This window comes from Scyliorhinus torazame, chromosome 8, assembly GCF_047496885.1.
Source record: "Scyliorhinus torazame isolate Kashiwa2021f chromosome 8, sScyTor2.1, whole genome shotgun sequence".
NCBI lineage: Eukaryota > Metazoa > Chordata > Chondrichthyes > Carcharhiniformes > Scyliorhinidae > Scyliorhinus > Scyliorhinus torazame.
In genome coordinates this window covers 129,094,879-129,111,413 of record NC_092714.1, presented here as the reverse complement: position 1 = coordinate 129,111,413, position 16,535 = coordinate 129,094,879, and the positions used below count along the sequence as shown (strand labels likewise).

General features: G+C 45.3%; 1 pseudogene; it reads left to right on the top strand.

Moving 5' to 3' along the window:
• Positions 1-16,535, top strand: part of LOC140428110 (ribosomal protein S6 kinase alpha-3-like) — a 191,393-nt pseudogene that overhangs the window by 17,091 nt on the left and 157,767 nt on the right.

Here is a 16,535-nt window from a genome sequence, read left to right as displayed (position 1 = left end):
TTAACCTTGTTTTATTATTGGCATGACATCCTATTCTTGCATGCTATTTATGTTTGTAGCTTGCCAGGCTTATTGAGGGGCGGCACGGTAGCACCGTAGTTAGCGGTGTTGCTTCACTGCTCCAGGGTCCCGGGTTCGATTCCCGGCTTGGGTCACTGTCTGTGCGGACTCTGCACGTTCTCCCCGTATCTACGTGGGTTTCCTCCGGGTGCTCTGGTTTCCTCCCACAGTCCAAAGATGTGCAGGTTAGGTGGACTGGTCATGCTAAACTGCCCTTCGTGTCTAAAAAGGTTAGGTGGGGTTACGGGGATAGGGTGGAGGTGTGGGCTTAAGTAGGGTGCTCTTTCCAAGTGCCGATGCAGACCCGATGGGCCAAATGGCCTCCTTCTGCACTGTAAATTCTATGATTCACGATGCTTGAAAATTTACTAACTTGAGTTTCATAGATTATCATAGAATTTACAGCGCAGAAGGAGGCCATTCGACCCATCAAGTCTGCACCGGTTCTTTGAAAGAGCACCCTACTCAAGGTCAACACCTCCACCCTATCCCCATAACCCAGTAACCCCACCCAACACTAAGGGCAATTTAGCATGGCCAATCCACCTAACCTGCACATCTTTGGACTGTGGGAGGAAACCGGAGCACCCGGAGGAAACCCACGCACACACTGGGAGGATGTGCAGACTCCGCACAGACAGTGACCCAAGCCGGAATCGAACCTGGGACCCTGGAGCTGTGAAGCAATTGTGCTATCCACAATGCTACCGTGCTGCCCCTTCTAAGTTCTAAGTTCATCTTTGTATTCCTCCTAGTTCTCCTTCGTCCACTGCTTTCTAATATGATACTACTTCCTTTTCTAGTACTATCCAATATTTTCATTTCTTTCTGCACCTGTTCTACTGCATTCCAATTTAGGTTTAAAACTTTCCCAACCACAGTAGTGAACCCCCACATGAGAATAGTCCCAGTCTGTTGAGGTGCGACTCATCCCTTGTGAACACAAACATTTTGGTAGCATTTAGATTTGTCTGACAACTGATGGTCGGTCTATTTTCCAAGGCAATCTATTCATTACGTCTCCATTGCATGAGAATATTGTTATGGGTGAGACGTTTTGAGAACCCCAGAATGTATCATGGAGTTCAACCAACCTCTCCCTTTAATGTATTTGTTGCTTTTCCTAGCACACGGCTTGTTCCCTAGGTGTGGGATTACAATTATGGACACGTGGGTTTTTAAACACAAAACACTGTTTATTCCATGAGCTCAACTTAACATCTTAAATAAACATTGGATCTCTTAACACCCCTTACTTCAAAGATAACTCAGGAAATATTGCAACAGTAAATAATTCCTCAATGTTCCTTCAAACCTCCAAGAGACTTAACACCTTTAAACAGAATCACATCAGGTTAAAGGCTTTACTATTATGAGTTTAAATCACCCAAATGATCCAGAGATAGTCTTTCATGGCAGAGATCCAGCTCACTGCAAACACAGCCACTCCCAAGCTCTTTTCAAACTGCAAAATGGCTGACCTAAAGCCCAGCTCCACCCACTTTCTGACATCATTGTTTTCTTAAAGGTACATTGCTTAAACATCCATTTCGTAAAGGTACTCTCATGACAATATTGATGAGCATAAGCAGCAACTCTGGTGTTTTCATATACAAGAAGTTAACTGTGGGAAGCAACAAGTTTATGATCTCCCATTGAAAGTAGCAATCCTTGTTTATTTTGTTTCCAACTTGTCTGGTCTGCTAGCAGACTATTCAGTAAAATGCAATTTGTTTTAATCCTAGTGGAAGATTGACCCTTTATTTTGAAGTTTTTCATAGCTGATGCTTTATCCATAATAATGCTTACTTTGTTCATTGATTCCTCTGCTAGGGTGGAAGACTGGAAAATGGGGGTGACAGTGATGTAGTGGTAATGTCACTGGACAAGTTACCCAAACGTCTAGGCTAATGCTCTGCATGCATTCATAATCCCACCATAGCAGCTGGTGGAATTTAAATTCAGTTAATAAAAATCTGGAATTGAAAGCTAGTGTCAGTCGTGACCTTTTAAACTATTGTCCATTGTTGTAAAAACCCATCTGATTCACTTTGCAAAAGGAAAATGCGATCTCTACCTGATGTGGCCTACATGTGACTCCAGACCCACAACAATGTGGCTGACTCTTAACTGCCCTTCAAAATGACCAAAGAGAACTCTCCGTTCAAGGGCTATTAGGAAAGGGCAACAGAATCTGTCCTTTCCAGCAACACTCTCATCCCATGAAAGGACAAAAAAAGTATTTTGACCAGTTAAGCACGTCTGAAGTGTAGTTACTATTTTAATGAAGGAAATGCAGCAAGCCCCTACAAACAGCAATGTGATAACGACCAGGCAATCTGTTTTAATATTGTTTGTGAAGGAAGACAGAATGGAAATATGTCCTAGGCCCAACCATCGTCAGCTGCTTCATCGATGACCATCCTTCCATCATAACATCAGAAGTAGGGATGCTTACTGATGTTTCTTGCACAATGTTCAACACTATTCATGATTCCTCAAATACTTAAGCAATCCATATCCAAATGTAGAAAGACCTGGACAGTATCCAGGCTTGGTTAATAAGTGACAAGTAACATACCACACTAGTGCAATCAATGACCATCTCCAACAAGAGGGAATCTAACCATCATCTCTGCATTTAATGGTATTGCCATCACTGAATCCCATACTATCAACATTCTGGGGGTTACCATTGAGCAGAAACTGAACTGGACTAGCCATATAAATACTATGCTGCAAGTGCAGGTCAGAGGTTGGGAATCCTATGGTGAGTAACTCGCCTGACTCCAAATCCTGTCCTCCATCTCCAAGACACAAGTCAGTAGTGTGGTGGAATGCTGTTCACTTGCTTGGATGAGTGCAGTTCCAACAGCACTCCAAGCTCGACACCATCCTGAGCAAAGCAGCCTGCTCAATTGGCACTCCATTTACAAACATTCACTCTCTCCACCACCGGCACGCAGTAGCAGATATGTGTACCATTTACAAGATGCGCTGCAGGAACTCCCCAAGACTCCTTAAGCAGCACCTTCCAAACCCATGACTACTACCATCTAGAAGGCTAAGCACAGGACAGACATGGGAATGCCACCATCTGGAACTTCCCCTCCAATTAACTCACCACCCTGCCTTGCAAAAATATTGCTATTCCTTCATTGTTGCTGGGTCAAAATCCTGGAGCTCCCTCCCTAAAAGTGCTGTGGGTGTATCTACTCCAAATGGACTGCAGCAATTCAATAAGGCAGCTGGTCATCACCTTCTCAAGGGCAATTAGGGATGGGCCATAAATGTTGGCGTAGCCAGCGACGCCCACATCCTAGGAATTAAAAAGACCTGACTCGGCCAAGCATGTGGCCAGTGAACCAGGGCTGCTATTTTGCTGACTAGCTTGGTAATGTGTTAACTGTATTCAGATGATTGGTATTGCTTGGGAGTAAAGATTAACAGACTGCTGGTAATGCACCAATACCTGCTGGTTCCAACTTTGTGCAGCAGAAAACTGACAATGTATGATCAGATTAAAAAGGTAACTGGTCCATCAGCTAAACAAAAGTTCTTCTGTAAACAAAAGGTAATGGAGGTCCTTACCAAATGCAAAAAAAATAGTTGGAAAGATTGGTACAACAGTGCTTTTTGTTGTACTGTAGGAAGAGCACTGACTGTGGAAGCTGTCAACAATATAGAGAGACTGCCTGTCATGGAAGGGCTGGATATTGAGCCTGCAATGCAAGAGCTTAGCAAAGCTATTGGTAGATCTCCAGATGGTGCTACACTGCTTGAGTTCATCTAGCACAGGAAACCAACTATGTAGCATCTGCACAAACTTGTCTGCTGGAGGGAGGGGACAGTGCCTAACCTCCGGGATTATAATAATATCATAAGCACATGTATATGAATTGGAGTAGGCTATACGGTCACTTGCGCCTACTCTATTGTTCAAAAGATCGTGGCTGATCTGATTGTGACTTCAACATCACATTCTGCACCCCCAAATAAGTTTTGACTCCCTTGTTGGTCAAGAATCTCTCTATCCCTGTCTTTGGAGGACTTTGTGGGATCGACAGAACTGAGTTTGCCGTTCTAGTTCCCAGTGCCTAGGTCAATGCTGGGTGGTCAGTCCGGTTTCTTTCCTTTATGTTACTTCGTAGAAGTTTGACACAACTGAGTGGCTTGCTGTGTATCTGGAGTCACATGTGGCCAGACCAGGTGAGGACTGCAGATTTCCTTTCCTAAAGGCCACTCGCTGGGCTTTATGAAAATGGTTTAATGGTCATCATTAAACTTTTAATTCCAGAAAGTTCTTGGATTCAACTTCCACCATATGCTGTGGTGGGATTCGAACCCTGGTCCCCAGTGTTACCCCGGGTCCTTCGATCACCAGTCCAGTGACGACACCGCTGTGCCAATGCCTCCTGCAATGTACTGCAGTTGTAGTTACAGGAAATGTTATGCATTGTTACAGTGCAGTGAGAGGAGCAGGGTGTTGAACCAAAGGTGAAAAATTTGGGGGATTTTTTTAAATAAACATTTTATTCAATTATCAAATATAAACCGTAATTGCAAAGTGACAAATATATACAAATATATATTACATATTTTTTAAAAATATGAATCAAGAGTAAGAAAGTCATTAACTAATACAATGGAACAAGAAACCCCTATTACTAAACTAATCCCCACAATCTCTACCCCCCCTAAGCCTCAAACGTATCCAGGTCCTTAAAGAAAGTAATGAATGGCTACCATCTCTGGTAGAATCTTCCCACCGAGCCTCTTGTTATGGGCCAGGGTTTAGAAAACTCCAAAGTATATCATGGAGTTCACCTGAACTACAACGGTTTATAGATTTTGGTTACGATGTCTTTCAGGTGTTATTAAGTGCTTTTAATCAAAAACCAGTTTTATTCTACCAATTTAGTTAACATTTTTTTGAACACACAGTAAGCATTTTTATCAACTAGAAACATAAATACCCCACACAGCTACAGTACTCTGTGTATAACCCTTAATGAATTTCCCCCTTAAGATGTTCCAATTTAATAACAAGATCCCATTTGTTATGGGCCAGGATTTAGAGCAGTGTTCTTCAAACTTTGTTTACCAACCCGGCTGGCCTGAGCGACATCTGTCCAAAGTTCTGCATTTTTTTACTGTAAAATTTTATTAAATAAACCCCCCTGAACTTGTAAAAAAAAAATTAAAAATTAAATTAATAAAATAAATGATTAGAATAATAAACCCCCTCTCCCCCCGAACTTGTAAAAAAAAAAATGAAACTAATAAAATAAATGAAGAAAATAAAAATTAAATGAATTTTTAAAACCCAAACTTGTAAAACAAAAGGCTGCGACCGTTTGAAAAAAATAGTGACCGCAATGCGCATGTGTGCCCGATCATCGGCGCGCATGCACATTGTTTTGCGCATGCGTGCACAATCAATGCGGCCAAATTTTTTTTACATGTTCACGGCCATTTTAAAGGCCGCTTACAGCTGGCGTTATTAAAAGTCGGCTGCTGCGCAGGGATTTGCGCGATAGGGAGCACAGTGAAAGACGGCTCCGCGACACCCTCAACACGCGCCGCTGAGTTTGAAGAACACTGGTTTAGAGAACCCCAAAGTGTATCATGGAGTTCTCCTGACCCACAACTTTTAATAGATTGTGGTATGGGGAGCGCACGGCCCACTCGACAGGTGTGGTGCAGCTGAAATGGACAAATATTTTTTAAAGCAAAACAATGTCTATTCTATGAACTCTAGTTAACCTTTTTAAAACATATTGAACATCTTGGCAACCATCAATTCAAATACAACCCCCAAAGAATACAACACTAAGTAATCCTTAACTTCCCAAACAACATCCAGAAATCAAAAGAAACACTTTTTAACAGAAGCACATTAGGTTTACATTCACTACGGAGAACATTTATAATTCTGAATTCACCAAATGATCAAGAGATAATCTTTTCATGGCAGAGATCAACAGTACACCTGCTTTGTCTGGCTTCAGCTCCAACACTGAAAACAAAAACTCACTCTATATAACAGCCTGTGCAAAAACAAAAGTAAAAAGCTGACAGACAGCCCAGCTCCACCCACACTGACATCACTGATAAACACCCATTTCTTGAAGATACATTTCTTAAACACTTATTTCTTAAAGGTACTCTCACATGACACATTAAACCAGAAAACCCTTTTCAAAGGTGTGGCACAGCATATGGCACTCTTACTGTCTTTAAGTCCAGCATATGGCTACTCTTGTGTCCTTTCCAAAACAGCAGGTTTGAATTCCTTCCAGAAAGCACTTATCATGGAATCTGGAAACAGCTTTTAAAATGCAGATACAGAGACAAGACTTATCAGCCAGCAGCCAAATGTGAAAATGAAAGCAACCAAAACCAGCACAAACCAAAACCAAAGTAAAACTGAGCCACGGGCCCAGCTCCACCCACACAATGACATCACTGAAGCCATGTGATAAGACAAAATATTTCTTAAAGGGATACTCCCATGGCACTCTTACACCATATTTGATCTTTCCCAGATGCAAGACCGATATCATATCTTCCACCCATGCAGATGCTTTGGGTGGTGCGGGAGATCTCCAGTCAAGGAGGCAAAGGCAAGAATATCTGCCTCCATTCCCGAATAGAATGACAGAGTCCAAAACTTCAAATATTGCAACCAGAGGGCAAGGTTCTAGCGTTATCTGAAAGCCTTGGATATTGTGTCGAAAAAGGAAACCCAGTAACCAGCAATCTTAGGACAAGAACAAAATGCATGCATGTCATGCTTGTTCACCACGTCTTGAAAAAATCCACTCATCCTGCCTTTCTCCAATGTGTTCTACATAGTACTTTGAACTGAATCAAACTCAGTCTGGCACAGGATGAAGTGGAATTCACCCTGTTGATGACCTCCCTCCAAACCTCCTCAGTAAGCACCGAGCCTAGCTCCCTAACCCATTTCTCGTATACTCTATTCAAAGGGTAGGGTCCGACGATTGAATGAAGTTGCACAGATCTGAAATTTACCCCTGCCCCCAGACTACCCATTCTCCAGGTCCTGAACGATGGGTCCGAGCTCAAAGACATGAAGAGGTGGTTATCAGACATCGGTGCAAATGAGGGCAGTAAGAGAAGATTGAAGTGCTGCCAGAACTGTTTCCAAATCCTGAGGGAAGGAATCACCACAAGGCTCGAGGAAAGACCTACAGGGGAGAAGGGCAATTATGGTATGTGGGGAGGAAGCTGTGACGCAAGACCATGCCTCCATCCTACTCCAGTTCGACCCTGGGTCACTGAACCATTGCAGGATTTTCTGTACGTTGGCAGCCTTTAATACAACAGGCGATTCAGGAGGGTTAAGCCTCTTGATCCTCCTCCTCTCTGAAGCCGAGTGTTGTGGCGTCTTGCCTGTCCAGAAAAATGGCAATATTAATTTGTTAACTGTAATTAAAAATGCTGTGGACAAAAAAATGGGCATACATTGATAAGAATAGATACCTTGGGAGCACATTCATCTTGACAGTTTGCATAGAGCCTGCAAGAGTCCGAGGGAGACTATTCCACCTCCTGAGTGGAATAGTTCAGTTTGAGGAGTAAAGCCCAGTTATGGGCTTCGCAGATCCCCAGATTATAGGAAATTAGAAGGTGAGAGACGAAATGGCAGCAAACCAAGCTGAGCGCCTCTGGCCGACTGGTTCGCTGGAAAACACTCACTTTTACCCATGTTTCATTTATAACCTGAGAGAGAGCCAAATCTTGAGTATCCTCATGATGTTTTCTATTGAGGAGGCTGGATCCCTAATATACAAGAGTAGATCATTGGAGTAGGGTGAGACTCAGTGCTCCTCTCCCCGTATGTTCCCCTCCATCCATCCAATGACCTTTGAGCTATTGTCAGAAGTTAAATTGCCAGCACAAAGAGTAGTAGAGAAAGGGGGCAGCCCTGCCTAATGCCCTGCCTACCGGAAAATATTGTGGGAAAAGTTCATTTGTGCGGATGTTGGCTTTCGGGGCATTGTATATCAGATAAACCCAGGAGGAGAATTTGGGGCCAAATCTACCCAAGATCACAAAGGTAGTTCCACTCCACTGTATAAAATGCTTTTTCTGCATCCAAAGATACTATAACTTTAGGTTCCCGAGCAGCTGGGGAATGTTCAAGAGACGTCAGACATTGGTCGGTACCTTTAATAAAGCCTCTTTGATCTTCCGATTATTATTATAGTTGGGAGACCGGGCTCCATTCAGGATGCCAGGACTTTAGCCAGAGGTTTAACATCTGTGTTCAGGAGTGAAATGGGTCGGTAAGACCCACACTGAGTCCTTGAGCACCAAGATTGTGGCTTGGGCAAGGATTAGGGGTAGTGATCCTCTAGACAGTGAATCATTGAACATGTCCAATTATAAAGGTATTAGCTGCTCTGAGAACCTCATATAAAACTCGGATGTGAAGCTGTCAGGGCTGGGGGATTGTAGCCAACCGATACATTTCTGTATTTCTTCAGGGCTTAATTTTGGGGTAGGCACAGTGAGCATGCAAAAAAAAAAAAGAAAATTCAACCCCAACAATAACAACTTTTTTGTATGAACGAACCATGTAGAAAGTTACTTAATTCCAGAACGTACAGCAATTTTAATCTCTAACCAATACAAAGAAAGATGTAAACAGAGTTCAATGCAAGCTTCTTAACCAAAATATTCGCACGGTCTGGGGAGTCAAATTGGTGACCCCTCCTCCTGACAGAAACTTGAGACAGGCCGAATATAACCCAAACCGGATACCCTTCTTGAGTTGAACAGACTTCGCCCCGTTGAATGCCACCCTGCGCTGAGGTCCTGGTATAGCCAAATCGAATGGCCATAACCATTTTACGTTCAGTGCTCTCTGGCCCACTGCAGGATCTGTTCCTTTTTCTTTTGGAACATTATGATTATTACTCGTGGGGGTTCATCGGCACAAGGTCTCAGCGGCAGTGTGCAATGAGCCCAATCTAATTCGGGGGAGGGGGTGAATACTCCCTCACCCACCTCTTGGACAGCATATTTGCTGTGTACCCATGGGCGTGTTGCCCTCCATCCCCTCTGGCAAACCCACGAGGTGGATGTTCTGTCTTCAGGACCTGTTTTCTAGATCCGTGTTCTTCAAACTTTTTTTCCGGGGACCGATTTTTACGAACCGGCCAACCTTCGGGACCCAACTCGGCCGACCTTTGTGACCCACGCTGGCCGACTTTTGCAACCCACGCTGGGCTACCTGCGCGACCTACCATTTTCTCTTACCTTGTTTGCTGCTGACCATGGAGGAAATGGTTTTGGGTCCCATTGGCCCTCGTACGTGCTCCTCCAATGGAACCTGTTGGATGAAGGTGAAGCCTTCCGGTGTCAGAAAGTATGGAGTCTCAATCTGTCCAAAGTTCAGCATTTTGTTTCCTGTAAGATTTTATCAAATAAATCCTCCCCACCAAACTTGTTTTTTAAAAAAAAAATGTTTTAATGAATAAAATAAATGAAAGAAATAAAAATTAAATGAATAACCCCCCCCCCCCCCCCCCCCCCCCCCCGCACCCAAATTGTAAAACAAAAGCTGCGACCGTTTATAAAAAAAAAAAAAAAAAGCGGCCGCACTCTGCATGCGTGCCCGATCATCGGCGCACATGCGCGCTGGTGATCGGGCATGCATGCGCAGTATGGCCGCAATTTCTTTACATGATCGCGGCCATTTTGAAGGCCGGTGTTATTAACAGCCGGCTGCTGCGGCTGTTGTGTAGAATTGCGCGATTGGAAGCGCCGCGACAGACGGTTCCGTGACCCTCCCGACATTCGCCCGCGACCCACCCGCTGGTCGCACCCCCGAGCTTGACAATGCCTGTTCTAGATCACTTTCCATATATTTCTTCAATTCCATGACCTAAGACAGGTCTTTTTCTAGCGCTGCAATCCGATCGCTTTGATTGCATTTTGTCCTGCCGATTCCAGGGAAGCCTCTGAATCCAAGGAACATGCTCTGCTCCCCATACTTTTATTTTTGGTTGGTTATTTTTGAGCATTTAACTGTGTACAGGACCCACTGATGGTCAGGTCAAACTCCAGAACAGAGAAAGCGGCAGCATGACTTGAGAACTGGGAACATTTATGGAACAGATGGGGGCTGTGGACCCATGGTGGTTCAAGCGCCCAGGTGAGAAGGAATTCTTATTTTTTCCAGCAAGTATACAAGGTCTCTTCCCTTATCGACTTCTTTGTAGTGGGGAAACGGGTGCTTCCAGAGATAGCAAGACCGGAATTCTCCGCAACTGTAATCTCTGACCATGCTCCACGTTACATGGATGTGAGGTTGGAGACTGGCTGTGCCCAACGCCCCACATGGTGTTGGACACAATCCTTTTGACTGACGAGGTCTTCTGCCAGAAAACATCACAGGTCATAGACTAGTACATTACTAACAACCGGAACGGGGAGGACTCTCCCTCCACGTTCTGGGAGGCACTGATGATTGAGATTGGAGGAACAATTATCGCCTATTAAGGCACGTAGAGATGGGGAAGAGAGGGTAGCTGGACAGCAACTGATCGACTCCATTCTGGAGGTCGCCAGAAGATACTCGAGGCCCTGAACGTCAAGCTTCCGGTGGAGAGGAAAAAGCTACAAATGGACTTTAACCTGCTATCCACCAATAAGGCAGTACACCAACTCTGCCAGACACTGGGGACCTTCTAAGAACACGGAGACCAGGCTAAACGCTTGGTGGCTCACCAGCTGAGAAAGCAGGCAGCCATGAGGGAAATAGCACAGGTAAAAGAGAGCGGATGCAGCCTGGTGGCCAAACCAAAAAAGATCAACAAAGCATTCAAGGCCTTCTATCGGGGGCTGTACACCTCTGAGCCCCTCGAAGGGGACTCTGGGATGAAACAGTTCCTCGACAGACTGGACATGCCAATCGTTGGGGATGATAGGAGGAGGGTGCTAGAAGCACCACTAGGACTGGGAGAGATCATGGGGAGCATCAGCTCCATGCAGGAAAGGAAGGCACCGAGACCCGATGGGTTCCCGGCGGACTTCTACAAGAATTTGCAACAGCACTGGCCCTGCACTTGCGGGAGATGATCACAAACTCGCTAGCGAGGGGCTCTCTGCCTCTAATGCAAGCCACCATGTCACTGATACCCAAGAAAGACAAAGACCTAATGGAATGCAGATCATACCGACCCATTTTGCTGCTCAGTGTGGCTGCGATAATACTCATAAAAATCCTGGCTACGCGGCTGGAGATCTGCGTACCAGAGGTAGTCACAGAGGACCAGACCTGCTTTGTTAACAGTAGTCGGCTAACAGCGAACGCCAGACGACTGTTGAATGTGATAATGACCCCATCCGGGGAGACAATACTAGAGGTGATCGTCACCCTGGACGCAGAGAAGGCATTCGAGTAGAGTGAAAGTATTTCATTGAGGTAACTGAGCGGTTTGGGCTAGGGACCGGGTTCACTTCGTGAGTGATACCCATGTACAACACGCCCAAGGCGAGCATACGGACCAACGCCACAAACTCTAAGTACTTCCAGCTGCACAGAGGCACAAGGCAGGGATGCCTGCTGTTCCTGCTCATTCGCTTTGGCAATTGAGCCACTGTGAATGCCCTCAGAATGGCGAGATGCTGGAAGGGAATCCGAAGAGGAGACCAAGAGCGCAGAGCCTCACTCTATGCAGATGACCTGCTCCTCTACACCTGACCCGCAAAGCGGCATGGAAGGAATCTTTAAGCTCCTGAGAGAGTTTGGAGCCTTCCCGGGCTACAAGCTCAACCTGAGCAAGAGTGAAGTGTTCCCTGTGAAGCTGAGGGGCAGAGCTGGAGTGATTACTATTCAAACTAGACCGAAGCAAATTCTGCTACCTGGAGATCCAGATTGCCCATGACTGGATATGGATCCACAAATGTAACCTGATGAATCTGGCGGAGGAAGTAAAAAAGGACTTGCAGAGATGGGATACACCTGCTCTCTCTCTGGGGTGGGGGGAGGGTACAGACAATCAAAATGAATGTACTGCCCAGGTTCCTCTTCCTGCTCCAATCCATACAGATCTAAATCCCCAAGGGCCTTTTTCGACATGATAGACAAAATGATCATGCTGTTTGTGTGACGGGATGGGGGAAGAACCCCCAAAAGTCCTACAAAGAAGAAACATTGGGGGGGGGGGGGCCTGGCCCCCTCAAACCTACAGTACTACCACTGGGCAGTTGAAAGAGTGAGGGGATGGGTGGAAGAATGAAACATGGAATGGGTGAGGATGGAAGAGAGCTATATAGGGACGGCCCCCAGGCCCTTGCCACGGCAGTGCTCCCATCCCCGCCAACAAAACACTCAACAAGCCCAGTGGTGGTAGCCACCCTCTGAACCTGGAACCAGATGAGGCAGCACATCGATTTGATGGAGATGGCCCCCATCTGCGGCAACCACACGTTCGCACCAGCCATGCTAGATGCCACCTGTAAGAGGTGGAGTCAGGACGAGGGGAACACTGAATGACTGTTGGGGAATTTTACACGAGGACAAACTAGCGACCTTAAAGGAATTGGCAGAGAGATTGCAGCTACCTAATGGGAACCAATTCCGATACCTATAAGTGAAGCACTTTCTCCACAAGGAAACTACAGCATACCCACAGACCCTGAGACACCATGCTAGAGGAGCTACTGGACCAGGGTAATATTGGAGGGGGAAAATTGTGGGCTCCGGTACAGGCTATTAGAAAGGACACGCTCCCCACTGGACGAAACATGAGAAAAATGGGAGGAAGAACTAAGGATGGAAATAGGGTGAGGACTCTGGAGTGAAGCACTGAACAGCGCCAACTCCACCTCCTGCGCAAGGTTAAGCCTCATGCAACTGAAAGTAGTGCACAGAATGTGATAAGAACCCGAATGAGCAGGTTCTTCCCAGAGGTGGAGTATAAATGTGAAAAGTGCCAGGGAGGCTGGGCATGCCGCCGACTTGTCGGGTTTTAGATGGCCTTTTTTGAGGCAATGTCCAAGGTGCGGGGGTGGAGGCGTGCCCTAGAGTGGCAGTCTTTGGGGTATCGGACCAGCCAGAACTATTCATGGGGAAAGCGGGGGGGGTGCCGAGGCCCATGCCTTTACTTCCCTATTCGCCCATCGAAGAATCCTGCTCAACTGGCGATTGGCAGCACCGCCCACAGCTGCAGACTGGTTGGCACACCTGTAGGAATTTCTCCACCTAGAGAAGATCAAATTCTCTATCCAAGGGTCAGAGGAGGGCTTCCACAAAGCATGGAGGCCATTCACCAACATGGTCCGGGAGGGGGGGAGGAGAGAGAGGGAAGAGACATGGGAGCCAACAAGACTGCAGGGTATAGGGGAGGGAGGAAGGGTGGGTGGAGGCCTGAGGAGGGGGAGGCTGGAGAACGGCCAGACCGGATATCAAGAGGCCTAGAGCAAGGCTGCAAATAATGGAACCCCCAAAAAAACACCCAAAATAAGATAGGGAAGCAGCGGGGCCAGGGGCCAATCAACAAAGTGGGGTGGGGGGTGTTGGGAAGGGGAAAGCACCGCAGATATGTAAATAGAGGAAAACTGCCCGTTGTACAATAAGTGACTTTAGAAAATATCTTGCAACAAAGGAAGGGGTGGTGGGGAACCGGGGGTGGATTGATACCAAGGGAAACCTTTTGTATATTGTACCGATGCACATACTCTTATCTACTGTACAGTTTATAAAATTGAAAACTGCAATTAAAACATTAAAAAATATATAGAATTTAAGGGATCCTAAACATGTATTGTTAGTAGTGCAAAGATTCCCAGCATATTTCTTGGGTCAGTCACAAGTGGATCTGACCTACCCAACTATCTGAGGAGCAAGATTATGACAATGGACTTGCAGTTCATGAAGCCAACTTTGTAATTACAATTACATCAAATCTACAGCACAACAACAGGCCCAATCATTCATTGATGATCTATATGCTCCACTGTTGGGGGCAGGTTTAGCTCACTTGACTAGACAGCTGGTTCGTGCTGCAGAACAAGGCCAGCAGCGCGGGTTCCATTCCTGTACTGGCTGAGGTTATTCATGAAGCCTGTCTTCTCAACCTTGCCCCTCGTCTGAGGTGTGGTGACCCTCTGGTTAAACCACCACCAGTAAGTTCTCCCTTCAAAAGGAGAAAGCAGCCTTTGTTCACCTGGCACTATGGTGACTTTGCTTACAATATGTTCCATTGTTGTTTTCCCTTCAATGAATCTGTGCTATTCGCCTTGACTCTCTGCAATAATAAGTGCCTGATTCTTTCAGTCCTGGATAAAATTGCTTCTGAACTTTTTCTTTGAATTCGCTGTGGCTATCGTATATTGATGGTTTTGCTCTTCCCCAATAGTTACATTTCCATAAATTTAAAGAAATGATACCCAAAGGCATGTTCATCTATTCCTGATGGATGTAATTTTAAAGTTCTGATTCACGTGGAGAGTAAATTTGCTTTAGTTTGCATTTGATTGGAGTGATTATTAATTACTTTGAGAGAGCACTTGGGCTGGATTCTCTGATTTGGAGACTATATCATGACACCGCATAGGAACGTTGGCGTTTTCTAACCGAAAAATCGGTGCAAAACTGCCACCGATCCTCATCTGGTGGTGGGCTAGCAGGAATGCAGCATAGAGCACCCAGCTCTAGCTGCCACACGGCCGGAGAATTTCCAGATCCGTGGTCGCGCATGGCGGCAGCATGCAGCGGCCGCGCCATGCAACATGGCGGCGGCCGTGCGCGGACCCAGCCTGTCAAATAGTGCCCCCCTTTGGCTCACCATCCGCCCACCAGTACCCCCAGCCCCTACCAAAGCCCTCCCTGCCCGCAGATTGGCTCTCCCCTGACTGGCAGTGCTGGATTCAGTCCCCAACTGCCACGCCAAGTTCCGGGGGAAAAAAAGCACGAGTGACCCATGCCGTCGGGGGAGGGCCTCTGGTAATGTCCTGAGGCCGTCCGTGCGCTGTACTCCTAGAGTGTGTTTTGGAGGGGGCGGAGCATTGTGAAAGCGGCGCTGCCCCCGATTTCGGCGCAATGTGGATTCTCTGGCCGATCGCCGAATGCAATTTCGGCATTGGAGACTGGAGAATCCCACCCCTTATCTTTGTTCTGGGGTTGATGAGAGTGATCAGGTGGAAGACTAATCACTGCAGAATGCAGTGCACTGAGCACCCGTCTCCATTTTCTCTTCCCTGTTCAGTAAATCCTAGCATAATTGAGAGAGGAAATAGTTATATTACCAGCATTGACTTTCCTTATCTGAATCCGCCCTATCAAGCCCCCATTTCTCCTTGTTTCTCTTGGTTGCCCTAAGACAACTCCCCTCGTGTATTTGAATTAAGTAGCTGTTTCACAATTAATCTTCATGACTTAACCATTTCTTCAGATTCAGTGTAGGTTCAGCTAGCGTCAGATGTTTATACCATTGCCACCACCTCAATTGTGTACTTAAAATGCTTTGTGACTAAAGATTATTTGACGGACGTTGTTTACCCCCCCGCCCCAGTTTGTTTGTGAATATGACTTTCCAGCATTGAAATCCAGACCTTAAAGAAAATGGATTAAATGAGTCATACCAGTTGACAGACTTGCTTAGTAGGAGACTAACCCAACCACAAGTGGACTGAACTTGGATCTACTGAATCTGCAATCTAAGGGGCAAGATAGAAGTGTAAACCTGCTGTTAAGCTATTGATATTTTTATGTACTGTTCCATCTCTTGACAGTATTACCTCTGAGTAAATTACCAATGGTTCTGTAAAGTTTTGATGATGCCATAGTGTAATCACTTGCAATAAATTCATGAACCAATATAATGTTTTCTATCATACTTTAGAAGTGAAAAATATACAGCTACAATTATTGTCCCTGTAATTCTAAACCGTGGTTGTATCTAGGTAAATATGACCCCATATAATGCTAGAATGAAGTAGGTTGTTCACCGATCTTGAACTGGCCATGAATAAAGAATAAGGCAGATTGCCATGTCAGTAAAGTATATTGGCTACTTGCCTGATTTATTTTAAAATACTTACATTCATATAGTGCTTTTCACAGTCCTATGACATCCAGAACAATACTTTTGAAGTGTAATCACTGTTTTAATGTAGAAGCATATCATAGAATTCCTAGGAAAGGTGACAGCCAAGAACCAGAAAATGTATTTCAGGGCTTGATCATAGAATACCATTAAATATTGACCAAGATATATTTAGAATGAATACACTGAACAAGCCTAGATCAAACTAATATTCCTTAGAAATTGTAATAGCTTTATTAGAATCTGCCATTTTAATTCAAAAATGGAAATGTTTTGGCTAATCTAAGACTGGGAACTTTGCTGTGAATAGGGCTGCATAACATGAAGATCACTCAAATGTCATAATCGTTTCTATAAGCTATGGAACTGTAAATGGAAGAAGTTTGG